Source organism: Leptinotarsa decemlineata, unplaced genomic scaffold, assembly GCF_025532065.1.
Source record: "Leptinotarsa decemlineata unplaced genomic scaffold, Ldec_3_MD MMD2_tig00003557_RagTag_RagTag, whole genome shotgun sequence".
Taxonomy (NCBI): Eukaryota; Metazoa; Arthropoda; class Insecta; order Coleoptera; family Chrysomelidae; genus Leptinotarsa; species Leptinotarsa decemlineata.
In genome coordinates, this window is record NW_027412590.1 from 698,376 (window position 1) to 711,993 (window position 13,618).

At 33.3% G+C, this 13,618-nt stretch overlaps 1 protein-coding gene across 4 annotated transcripts in view; it reads left to right on the top strand.

The window, feature by feature from the left end:
• LOC111514372 (uncharacterized) overlaps nt 1-13,618 on the top strand; it is a 57,623-nt gene that overhangs the window by 26,722 nt on the left and 17,283 nt on the right. The window contains exons 1-2 of one of the 4 annotated variants that reach the window (XM_074178162.1): nt 32-350; nt 8,444-8,565. The exons of 1 other annotated variant lie outside the window; for it this stretch is intronic. The gene's annotated coding sequence lies outside the window, so the exon portion shown is untranslated. Of the gene's footprint in view, nt 1-31; nt 351-6,164; nt 6,911-8,443; nt 8,566-13,618 lie in introns of those variants that run through there. 2 more of the 4 variants (XM_074178161.1, XM_023170610.2) reach the window with 2 other exon arrangements.

Below are 13,618 nucleotides of genomic sequence, written 5' to 3' on the forward strand. Positions count from 1 at the left end.
CCTGCTGCTAAACAATTTTTGCAGTATATCTCACTCATTAAACAGACACCCAATTACCGTTATCGGTAGTGATAAAAATAATCCTCCAAGTGAAATTAAATCTATCGTCAGTATATTTCGTTGACAAAAAAACATTGAACATAAATTGGTGTGTGCAATTATTACGGTTTCAAGTGCCTTAGAGGGTACTATACTATGAATAATATGAAAAATTGAAGAAAATAATTTTTGCGATTTTGACTGAAGGAAATTTTGTCAAGTGTTAGTCTTTTCTCTCTACGAAAAAAAGCATTTGTGTTTCCTAACAGAGGGATCATTGAAAGAATAAGGATATATCGCTCTTGAGAAAGGTTGGTATTCAACACGCTTTCATTTAATTTTCAATATTGATATGATTCTTGATAAGTGGAATTAGGAACCTCTGGCGTAAAATGAATCTATTGAAAACACTTTCAACTCACCAGAAAAAATGCTCTCTCGACGCGCGTTTCGCTAACCAGGTAAGCATCATCAGGAGATGAGTAAAACTGTAATGTTCTCAATCCTGAGCTAAAATAGTGTGACACGTTTAGTTTGTGTGCCGATGCATGGTTAGCTAAGTGACGCCATTTCATACCCAATATAGTGGACAATCCGAAATGGCGAAAAAAATGTTCAATGATTTATATTTTAAATGAAGCGAAAAATGACAAGATGCCACTTGAATCCGTCAGATCGCGGACCATTTTTAATGTACTCTCATTGTGTAGGTATCAACTAATAGGATAACTAATAGAATATCAATTATCAAGATGATTACAAAATTCAAACACTTTTGCTTCACTATTAAGTTTTTGGGAATTCTGTGGAAACCCACTATCGTGTAAGATACATACATTTTTACGATGATGTTTGAAGATGGATGAGGCTTCATCTGATTCACGGACTGCAAGCTCATGTTCAAGAGCTTCGTTGGAAACTCTTCTGTTGGTCTATATTTCCTGGAGCAGGTGGACCATGGTATTTCGTATATGCCCTCTGCCTCATTGTAGATCGTGTCTCCAGATGTTCGTAGAAAAGTGGGAATTTGTTTTTTGTCTGTGAATACTGTTGTTATATTGTGCCTCTCTAGAATTGCGCTCACTTTGTGGTTAACTTCATTAATGTAAGAGGAAATAACTTTTGGGTACTTTGTCTGTTCATTGGGATATTTCGAACGTGGAATACGGGTTTATTGGAGTTTGATGGATCTTTGAATTTGCGATTCGAGATAGACTCAGGCACCCGTGCAACGTCTTCCATTCGGAAGATTCGTCGCAAGTAAGTAACCACCGATAGACCAATTTCGAAGTACTTGCCTCTTCTCAGTATCGAGAAGGTAATTTCAGATGGAGAGAACTTTATGAGTATCCCGAACAAACAAAATTAATTCCAACTAGGCATGAGCTCTATCTGCACTTGATTCAGAAGGATGGTCACTGCGCCACCTGCAAAGTCAGGAAACAACTCCACAAATACATACTCCGGGGTGGGGTGAGAATGATAATGAGATTCCGAAGAGGTGTATAACATGCCCAAGCTCATTTCGAAACAAAGTTTGGAATCTTATCATCACCCAATATTCAAGGTTCTGGTTGTCAATAAGTCAATAACTTAAGTTTCTTCTTGAGAAGTTCTGAGTATTCTTCTATGAGAAATGAAGAAACCTCATTTTCCTCCACGATAATAGTCATTTTTTGACGGAAAATTTTTCAGAAAACTTGTTATTTTTTAAAATTCCAGTATTTCAAACTATGTTTCGGTTGTCGATAACATAAGTAAGAATGGGATCTTTATTACCATTCAAAGATATGATTCCATATGTTTTAATACTTCAACTTCTGAAGTCAACTGTAGGGAGGAATGCAAATCATTATCTCAGTTGATTTGATTTTGTTATCGCTATTGTTGTTATTGAACAATACGCTTATGTTGTTGGTGAAATTGTGGCCTTGATGGAAATAATCAACTGATAATTATTACCAGAATTAAAAATGAGGTCCAGTATTTTCAGCGATTCGATAAAATTTAATAGTCCATAGAACACTACAGGTAAGCTCAATATAGCTCGTTGGGTGAAAAATGAAATTATCATATCGGTGTTCTGAAAGATGAATGATCATACTCGTAGGTACTCCAATCAGTCGTGAATATTATAGTAGTCTATAACATGTTTCATTGCACAAAGATCTTTCTCCATTTTTTCAACAATTAGGTGTTTCAATTCGTTATGAAAAAAATTTATTGGATCTCAAGTGTTGTCATTTTTTCAATTCTTTGAAACATCATAATCTCATCGTATTTCTCAAACTATTCATTTTATAGATACATTTTTTTTCATTATTTCAATAGGTTCAATTTTCTTCATTTATATCTCAAAGCATCCAGTAGCTTACGAATGTGTAGGTCGAAGCACTGATTTATATCAATAAAATAATGTTCATAGTACAAACTAAATAAAAAAATGTGACATTGGTGTAATTCAATGTTCATATGGAACAAGTTTCATCCAATACTCAAGTGCTTTCTTCCAGATTGTAACTAAAATAATCTTCTGTGTATGCACTACAAATTTTTTAACAAAACTAATATATCCTGAAAAAATTCCCTTCTCGATTAAAATAAATGTCTATGACTGGGAGTGACTAATCGTATGTTTGCACGTACTGTCTTCGTGATGAGAGCAGGTTTGTCTCTTTCGGTAACATAAAGTCGTAATGTTATGATGAGTGCTACTTCCTGTAATGTTATCTGAAACGATATCGTTGAGGTGATAATTGGACTGTTTCATTAAGAAATTTCTTTGAATATCATTGAGGAAAATAGTGTTCATATAAATGATATTTTATGAGACACCAAAGGTGCACATGCCATCCAGATTTTCAGAAGCATCACAGCTTCTGCTAATGAACTGGGGAAAACTTTGCAGTACCCCAATTATGGTAAATGGAACATCTATTTTGTGCATTTAGAAACTTGTGTTTCTAACAACTCAACCATGCCACACAATCCGCTATGGCTCTGAGGAATGGTTGATTCTCTACAGGCTCCTACGACTTTAAAGATTGTTTCTCTACAGCCCCGTACGACTGTGAGGAATATATCTGATAGACCAGAGCTTCGGGAAGGATACACCGAAATATTTCCCGTGGAGTCCAATAAAATCATTGAACGATATTTTATATCACTAGGATCTCTTTCATATATCACACTGTGTAACGTTCGTGTAGATAATCTGTCTCAGTTTCCTATCGCATGCTCGTAGTACAAACTGAATGATAAAACGTGATTTTCTTGTAATTCAATGTGTTCGTGAAAGTAGTAGTTTAGAAAGAATGTTTTCCTTTCGTGTTTCTTCCAGTTTTTCTACAATCTTCAAGTATTGTGGAGAGGTAACAGTCCAAGAACATCACGAATTACTATACTACAATTTGCTGAAGTACGTTGCTTGGTAATTATAGTTCAACTAATCAAAAGCAACCGTTTGATGAAATGTTCTCATATTTCGATGAAATATAAAAAAAGCATTTCATTTTTTACAGTTTCGAAAAAAAATATCCAGGTTTTGAAATTAGATTACACAGAAATCTGAGATTTGAGATACATACATTGTGATATCTACTGAAAAATCGTATTTGACGATGATGCACATAGTAGTTGTTTGTTAAAGATCATTCCAAAAGTCTGGATGCTGAGGATGTTTTTCAATTTCATTTACATCAATAATCTACAAAATCTGCTTGATCATATTTCTTGAAATTACACTGTTTTGATTATTTCATTGTATTCTCAACCAAATATCATCACTACTTTTCCAGCTGTGCTACCCATCTGATACATTACATAATACTGAACAAATTTCAATCGCCTTGTTATCGAAACAGGTATTTTCAAGTTCATCAATCGCAGAGTTATCACTTTGATATGATTTTATGTATGGCCCTGGACTATGATAGTCCGTATTGAACAATTTCATATCAAACGGATGTTAAATGTATGATGATACTATCGTTGTTTGATGAAAATGAAAACACAATAGCTTTATATATAGTCTAGTTTACATGTACCATTTTTTCTTGACAATATGAAAGTATTTATATAGTCTTCGAGAATTACGATCAAGCTATGATTCGATTTATATTGTCGAGTAGAAAGTTAAAGGAAAAGTTCGAAAAGGCGCTGGAAAAAATTACAAAAGTAATAAACAAATTAGTACAAAAACATGGAGGTTTAGTTTTTTTGAATATCTTGAAAAATATTAAAAATTTCTGAATTTTAAAACAAGATCCAAAAGGATCATCAAATTTACTAAATAATGTTTTGAACATATCATATATGAAAATTTGAGGGATGCAGAAATTTGTGTTATTTTGGAATATATCAATGAACGATAGTTTGTGGATACAATTCCAACTTCTTATTTGAATTCTAGCTTTATTACTCATTTGGTTATTGACTATTGTTCATAATTTTTTTTCAAGTTTTTGCAATGCGCAAGTATTCTCATTTTATTTGTATCTTTCATTATTGGCTGAACCGAAGTTGGATTAACTATCCAATTCACAATTGTAATTGAGTTTTTTTAGAAATATAGTCGAATAGAACTTACAAAATTATAAAAAAAGTTATATTAAGAAAATAAATGAATATAATTTTAAAATTTATTCAATCATATTATATACAATCAATACATGTTTCCAATTATTTTCGACTACTCTTTTGGATAATTTTTGTGCCGGCGACTCATCATCTACGGTTTCTCCTATATTTTCTTGTCCTGATGTTTCTTGATCTTCTTTATTGTCGTCTTCCAGTATTGGTTGGCAGTATTCTTCAACACCCATTGAATAACCTTGATAATTATCGATGTCGTCCAAAATGAGATTGATCCTTCCAAAATAGTACTCAACGCTTTAATATTTTAAATAGGACATTTTTAATAGGACATTAATAGGTGAAATCCACCGATACGAGCTACGACATTCTCTAAGTCCTTTACTTTACAATTACATAAGATTTGTTGAGCTTCCATGTGCAAAGGGTATTCGAAGGTGACAAATATAGTTTTCTGATCCATACGACGAGCATGTTTTGCAGCGTAAAGTAATGATGTATAGACAGTTCGTAAGCCAGACAAATTTTCTTCAATGAAGGGTAGATGCTGTATACAAGAAACTGTGTATGGTATTGATGTAAAAATTCGGTCCATAAAACCTCTTATTTCGAGTAAATTACCTTGCAAATAGCTTCCCCAAATGTAAGTGGAGTAACTAACGGGAATATCACATGTAAAAATCCGCCAAATTTCGAACTCCCACTGTCGATGAACTGAATAGATTCCAAAGAAAATTCATTTGTTGTCAATTGCCTGATATTTATTCTGCCCTGCTCCGACATTATAACTGGACTTGGTGATCGATCTAATTCAGCAAAATCTCCAAAAGTAATTGAAGCTGTGGAAGGTGTAACGCAACAAATGCTATCCATGCAATGAAAACTATCTAATCCATCTAAAGTTGATGGATTATGATCCGCATTATCAAACACATAGTGGATTATATTTGACTTGATTGCAGAAATTTCATGTGAAGCTACGCGTTGATAGGAGGCACAAACACCTAACTTCGCTAACATGTTTATAATAGTTTCAAAACCGCATTTTTTATTCAAATATATCACTGTTTCTCAATAAAATGGTGATACGAAAGCTTTTGGATGTATGGCTTGAACTATCGATAATCCTATTTGATTTAGATTGATTTTTGAATTTTCTAATATGTTTTCTTCAATATTTCGCCAGTGGTTCAAGTTGTGTCTGTAGAAAAACCATCATCTAGGACATTGTCGTCAATGCTAACACTATCATGTGAACTCTTGGATGTTCTTCTAGCATTAGCTACTTTTTTGTTTTGTTTCAGATTAGCACCAAAGATGAGTACGTCATCTGAATCGATTTTCAGGTACTTAGGTATATTATCGGTGATACAATCCAAAAAGCTACAGCTGATGGATAGCTTTCATTATTGAATGGAGTACATTTGATTTGTTTTAAAACTAATTCCGCAGCAGCTTTGATAATCCAAATATGTTCGGATTCTATTCCAGCTTTGGTAATCCAAATATGTTCGGATTCTATTCCAGCTTCACGATGCATGTACCACTCTTCCGACAACGAACGTCTCTTGATCTTTATCACCAAAGCAAATAGTTGTATCTTCGTCTGATTGGTTGTAAAACACGATATTATTGCCGTACTTCCTCTTCATAACAGATTTGTTTCCGTTGTCTTCTGGTCGATAACATCGAATAATTGACTGGCGGTAAATTGGCGATCACGACCGTTATCAATGAATTTTTAAACTGAATTCATTGAGTCTCGTACTTCTTTCTGTAGTTTAGTAGCTTCCATTTTACTCTCAAGCATAAAATTCACGTAACAAATCTCGTGATAACAAGAAACAAACCGTGACTAATATACGTTTGATAATTTTTGCACCTGCAGGATCATTCCTGCGCTCAGGAACTTCGATTTGCCACAGAAGAGACATAGTTGTGTAAAACTAAAACTCGTAGAACTACGTGACGAAGAACGAGATGTTCAAAGTTCAGGCACAGTAAGAACACGTTTGGCAAAATAATAATGATCCTCTCGAGACTTTCGATGATTTTCGAATTCAGTTCGATTCTCTATGAGTTTGTGTTTATTATCACCTAATGTTCGACTCCGAGCAATGTATGAATTTATAGCTTTTTCTTTCAGAGTAATTATTGGCAAAGTTTCTAGTGGATTTCCACAAATGGAGCAACTCACAGAGATATCCATTTTTGCTGATAAATAAGTTAGCACCGACAAAATTCCACACAAACGAAACAGACGAACGAAACGAACTCCGTAAGTGTCAACTGAATACTAGAGCCAGTTGACATACTTTGTAGCTATATGAATGATTTATAGGTCAGGTAAAAAGGTAGACCCTTCGAAACCGTAAGCAGATGTTTCTTCCACCCAACGAAGGAATATCGCATACATGTTAAAACAGGAATTTGAGAGTGATTTTAAACTTAGCGAGCATTGAAAATCCAAGAAAGCTAATTGAGGGGACTCATTAAATTGAAGTCAACGTATTCCTTGATAGCTTGAATTATTTTAGTTAATGTCCATGCAAATATAATTTAAATTGATCTTTAATGATACCTCAACTACTGAATGTGCAAGCCATGTAATCCTCATAATTAAATGATACCAAACAATCGTTATGCATTGAAAAGACTCGCATTTTTTTCAACAAACAATTGTCAATGATTGAATAAATGATAGATCTAGAACTCAAATGAAAAGATAAATTTGTTGAAAAATTAATAATAATTGTGTCATATCTGCAATAGTTTAAAAATTATTGAAATTTTAAAAACAAAAGAACGGATGAAAAAAACAGTTTCAAGGCATGATAATATCAAAATCTATATAATAAATACATATTTGATTATTGAAAAATTTCAAAAAATTATTTCATTTCAAACAAATTATTTGTTAAATGAACAAATGGAAAACGAACAAAAAAAAATTATTCTCGAAGAATAATAGAATTTATGATTTTTAGAAAAAATTATTCCTCAATTTCAATATTTGGTCGCAAAAAACGATTGTTAATAAACGCATTTTTAAGTTACAAATGATTTTTTCAAAGAACTGTTTTTCCTCTAGAAATCATAATTTCTAATAAGTATATTACAAAAAAAACTTGAATTTACCTATTCATAAACAATGTGTTTGTTTATAACATTTCTTTTGAACAATAACAATAAAGAGAAATTAATTTTGAGTAGCATTCAACCGTTAGACATTGAAACAATCAAGATTCCGAAAAACTTTTTTCATTTACATTTTTTATTTTCAATTTTCAATTGTTAATAAAAAAGTGACATATAAAAATTTTGTAATTTTTGTAACGGCAATCTATTCATTAGCCTATTGAGAATAACTCCACGAAGTGGAAAAAATTCTAGGGTTTCAGTTTGTTGATTATCAGGGTTTCTATGTAAACTTTCAGTTTATGAAAAATTATTAATTAACGAATGCATAATTGATGAAAAAAATTGAGATAAAAAAATTTTAACTGCAAATTATTGTTTATTGATGTATTTTGAAACAATATTGCTTTCTTCATTCCCTTATTTCTGTATTTGATATGTTGTAATAATTTTTTTTGCTGCATCAGATTGGCTCTAATTCCAGGGCTCTATGAAAATTATAAATAATATAGATACAGCTCTGGGAATCGAACTTTTTTTCAGCAATATTGATGATCGTTTTGGATCTTTCATTAAAATTCGAAAATTTTTAAAGTTTTTCGAGATATTCAAAAAAACAAGTCTCAATTTTTTTATTTTTACAATTTGTTTATAACTTTTGTAATTTTTTCAGCCTTTTCGAACTTTCCCTTGAACTTTCTACGTGACAATACGTATTGAATGACATCTTGATCGTGATATTCGGAGAATGTAAAATTTTTAGAAGAATGGTACATGTGAACTAGACTAATTGAAGTGAGTAATGACTCGGACAGGTGAACATATATACTTATTAGTAGATTATAGTTTGCAGTTAATAATTTTAATATACAAAAAAATTATATATGTTACCAAATGGAGCAGAGCAGATATCCAATACATTTGAAATACTGAAATCTTCGAAAACAACAAGGATTTCAAAAAACGTTTTTCTGAAAAATGTTAATTATCGAGATATCAAAATTAGGATTTCTTCATTCCTTATGTGGAAACCCTCAGAACTTTTCAATAAATTTATGTTATTGACAACCGAAACTTGTATTACTTACCGGGTAATAATACGATTCCAAACTTTGTTTCAAAAAGAAATGGTATTGGATGAATTTTGAATTTAACATTTTTTGTCTTCATTGGAATTGTTGATTTTCTTGAAGATTTTATGAAAGGAAGTAATAAACAAGAAATCTCAGCAAATTACAAAAAATGCAATTGAAACCCTTTCAAAGACATGTGGTGCATACACAAAAGATTTTCGAAATATAATCTGGATCAATGAAGACTTACGAAACAATTACCCTCAGATGAACAAAAAATCACAAAAAAAAACTATTTTTATGTACATATTGAATTTACAAGATAATCATCTCTTTCTAATTAGTTGGTACAAACATTCGTTATACAACTGGAACAGATTGCATTCGTGAAAGCGTTACACAATGTGATAAATGAAAGAGTATTGATGTAAAATATCATTCAAATTGAACACTGTTCTCAACTTATCTTGTCAACTATCATCTCAACTCGTCACCAAGACAGTATATAAAAACATTCACACGGTTAGTTGATCCCTGCCATAGGAACTTCATTTGATTTGAAGAACGAATATATCAGTTTTGTAGGAAAAAAGCTTTTTGGCTTACTATTCCTCCATTATTGAACAAAAAACGTCGAGAACTTCAAAAAAATTACTGAAAATCTTTAAAATATATGTAGTGCATACACAGATTATGTGTGATTGATGACTTGTTTATTTAGTGGTAATACATGATCACTTTGATGAAGTGAATAAAAACACTTTTGTCTAATAACTTTAATTTTTGTATTTCATGTTGAATTTTAAAGTTGGCACTCTGGTTCGATTGACTACCTGTTTTCAAATTTCACATTTCAGTTTTATACTTGATAATGGTATCTAAACCGAAACCAGTCGTATAGATAGTGGTAATTAGACAAAAGTGTTTTCATTCATTTCATTAAAGCATATACAGAAGAAGCAAATAACTTTTCGAAACTTGTTTCGTAGGAACATATGATTTCACGAATGTTACATTTTCTCTATTCAGTTTGTACTGGAATAGATATTGTATTGATATAAATGAGTGCTTCAACCTACTAACTCGTACACTGGATGCTTTGCATGAAATGCCATCGGAAAACGAATCCACATGTTACGCTAGTTGCACACACACCGATTTTGAACGGCCGACTTTGTACCGGTCGTCCAAATTCCAATAGTGAACCCGTCCAAATTCCAATAGTGAACCGCATGTGGGAACGGGACCTGGCACATACGCCGACCGGTGATCGTCGCCGGTAAAATACCGGTGAGCAGCCGTCCACTGCCACTGTATCGCCGGCAGTACCGGGAAGTAGTGGCGTATATGACTAAATACACTCTTGCATACTCACCGGTTTTTTACCGACCATTCCAGTCTCGAATGCTTGGTGAAATTGTAGTTACTACGCATTAACTTCGTGTTGGTAGTGCGTGCTAATTTAATTACGACAACAAAGCAACTGATTGTTCGACCGATAAAAATCCGGTGAAAGAACATGAGTACAAAATTTCATGATGATCGGTTGAGTAGTTTTCGCGTGAAAGCGTAACAAACAAACTTACATTCGCATTTATAACATTAGTAGGGATTAGACAATGGAAGTCCGAAATAATGAAATGCACCAAGAAACATTGTCAACTACCTTCAAACAAACATAAACATCGCCCTCATCTCGGTAACAAAGTGTACTATTAGCAGATTTGATGATCATTGTTTCTGATGGAGAGGAAAGAACCTATTGAATGATCAACTAGGGAGCTTCAAACTATTGGATTTCTATCAATACAATGAGTAGTTTGGGTAAATACAATGAAAGCATGAGATTTCAAAGTATTCAAAAAATTTCAACCTGTCCGAGTTCAACAAACTTTATTCCAGAATGAATCAAACCACACATTTGGTGTAGAAATGATGAGAGCTATTTGTGAAATGAAACATTTTATAGTCAACTATAATATGCATGTGTGATTGTAGTACGAGTATGATCATTGATCTCTTGGAGAATCGATTTGTCAGTGTATTTTTTCACTCAACAAGCTACATGAAGCTTTTCTGTAGTGTCCTATGGACTATTGAATCTTATCGATTCGCTGAAAATACCGAATCCCATTTTAGGTTCCGTTAATAATTATCAGTTAATTCATTCCACCAAGGCCACAATTTCACCAACAACATAAGCGATGACAAAATCAAATCAACTGGCAGAATGATTTGCATTTCTGTCAACAGTTGACTCACAGTAAAATCCACCACTCACACTCCACACTCTATGGTGCGATGAAAAATATGTTATTCGAACTAAGCGGACTATGACAGCTTGTAACATGAGCGTTAATTAACCGTTTCTAACAAACTATTTAACGGTTCAACCTGAAAATTTCACAGTATGCATGAATCAATATGACCTAAACGCCTAAAATTTTTGAGCTCAACATCCAATTTCAGATCAACTTTGTTCAGATTGTGACGTTTTCCTCCTATCAGCGGCAGGGAAAAGTGCAGCTCCGGCAGCTGTTCGCCTTGGTGAGCAAAGGGTCGTAGGAATTTGAGTGTATTTCTTAAAGAGAACGTTATATAAACTTATTGAGGGCGCCACCTGGCTAAATGCATTATATAAGAACGTTAGTTTTACCAAGCCAGGGCGACAAAACTGAATAATGAAGTTATTCAAAATAAATGCATTATGTGCGCATCCTGAAAATAAATCTGGCCTGTTATTTCTGGACTGGATTGTGCTGGTAGGAGAATCAGGATCGGGCTGTTGTTCGCCTTCTTTCCGTATAGTGGTCGATCTATTAGGATTTTCGGAAGATAGAAGATTTCATAGTTCCAACCAACGAAATTATAATTTCATCCAGTTAACTGGAATAATAATGTTGGGATTTATTTTTATTTCCAGCTTTACCGGTAATTACAGGGTTCGATAACCACACCTACAACCCTAAAACAACTGATTAGCACGAAAAGAATAAAAAATAGATACCACTTACCCCACTAAGGGAGGGTTGAAATATCAAAAAAAACTCCTTGCTAATTCCTTGAATTCGCCAATAAATGAAGTGAAAATATATTGGTCTTCGATTTCATTCAAATAATCTTAAAATAAGAGACAGGGAAGATAATTATATACAAAAGAAACTCAGTTGTGGAATACTCACAAAAAGTTTGGAGAGCCGGTAGTGGACAAAAAACTACCAGAAGGTGTTTTATCTTCATAAATGATACTTCTTCACGAAACTTATCTGAAGGAAGTGAGTAGACACCTTGTCAGAGAGGCACTTTGAGTTTCCTCCAATATTCACAGATATGCAATTTTATCAGCAAACGAACTCGCTTCATGAATTCACCTCCAACTCTGTCCATCGGCCATTTTTGCACGATTAGCCTTGCGCAGATAGCATGACTAAGTATAATGGTGCCATCTCTGATAGATAGGAGTACTCCTTCAGGATTTAAAAAAATCTTAAATGATGGGACACAATGCAGAATAAATCTAAGAAGACTGTATGGAATATATAACAATAGGTGAATATCCAAAATATCCTAAGGAAACAATTATGAAGAAACAGTAGCTAAATACTTGATTTGAATTCTACCACAGCTGACGTGGTTGCGTTAATCTATTCATATATTCAATTCAATCATTTCACATTTATTTGATCACGATTGAGTGCAATATATTTTTAATCATGATCACTCTTCAGTACTTTTCCTGAATGAAAGAAAATATATGATAATTAATTATAGGAAAATTCCTGACAACAATAATTTTCAGCCAGGCAACCAACATTACTCGTATGATGGTTATCAGTTGACTAATCCTTCAGTTCAGCTGGCGATTTATCGAAATATTTATTAGCGCTACCTACTCGCCAGAAGTTAAACTTCTTGTCGCACTTTGAATTGATTTAAAGATACCTACAAGCATCCTCACGAACTGATTTCTTCGAAATTATATATACACAGGGAAAACAGAAAGTAGCATCTACGAATGCTACACCACCGCCTTCCAAAAAATAAAAATAGACCAGAGGGCTATTTTTCTAAAGTGATGAACCTTGTGATCATAGTATCTACGCGTACAATACGTCCTTGCAGAGGAAACCTTTTTTTTTGAGAAATACATAATAGGGGACTGTCAAAATCGGGCTAGGTCAAAATCGGTAAGTCTTTCACAAGTCATCTATAAAGAAAGGAACGAGGGACATATCACTAATATCATTAAACATATTTACATAAGATACATAAACCTTAAAGTAACTGTACATTAAGAAGATAATTATAAGACAATTTCAAAAGTGTTCTCTAATTACTGAAAGATGACTCAACCTTTCATCATATTTATCCGGACACATCTGAATTTGAACCAAAGTATTCCTTCAGATCCTTAATATGCCATTCGCCTCCTGGCGAACCATCGACATTTGTCAAAGAATATATTAAATTGGAAATTTCTCTAGCTACAGTGCACAGAATGTATTTTGGAGCCAATTTGGCCGAAAATTGATTTGTAGCGTCCGACTGCACTTTGTTTTTTCGCCAAACCTTGTCTCCAACTTCGAAAGAACTAGCGCGTTTACGCAAGTTGTATTGTGCCGAATTTCTCTCATAAGCATTATGAAGGTTTTGACGAACCTTCACAAACACTTCAGACAAAGAATCCAATTCTGAACACTATGTGTCCCTATCACCAGGAAGGAGTTCAATATCACTCGTTGTTTGTACTTCTCCATAGTATCTCCCCGAGAGTG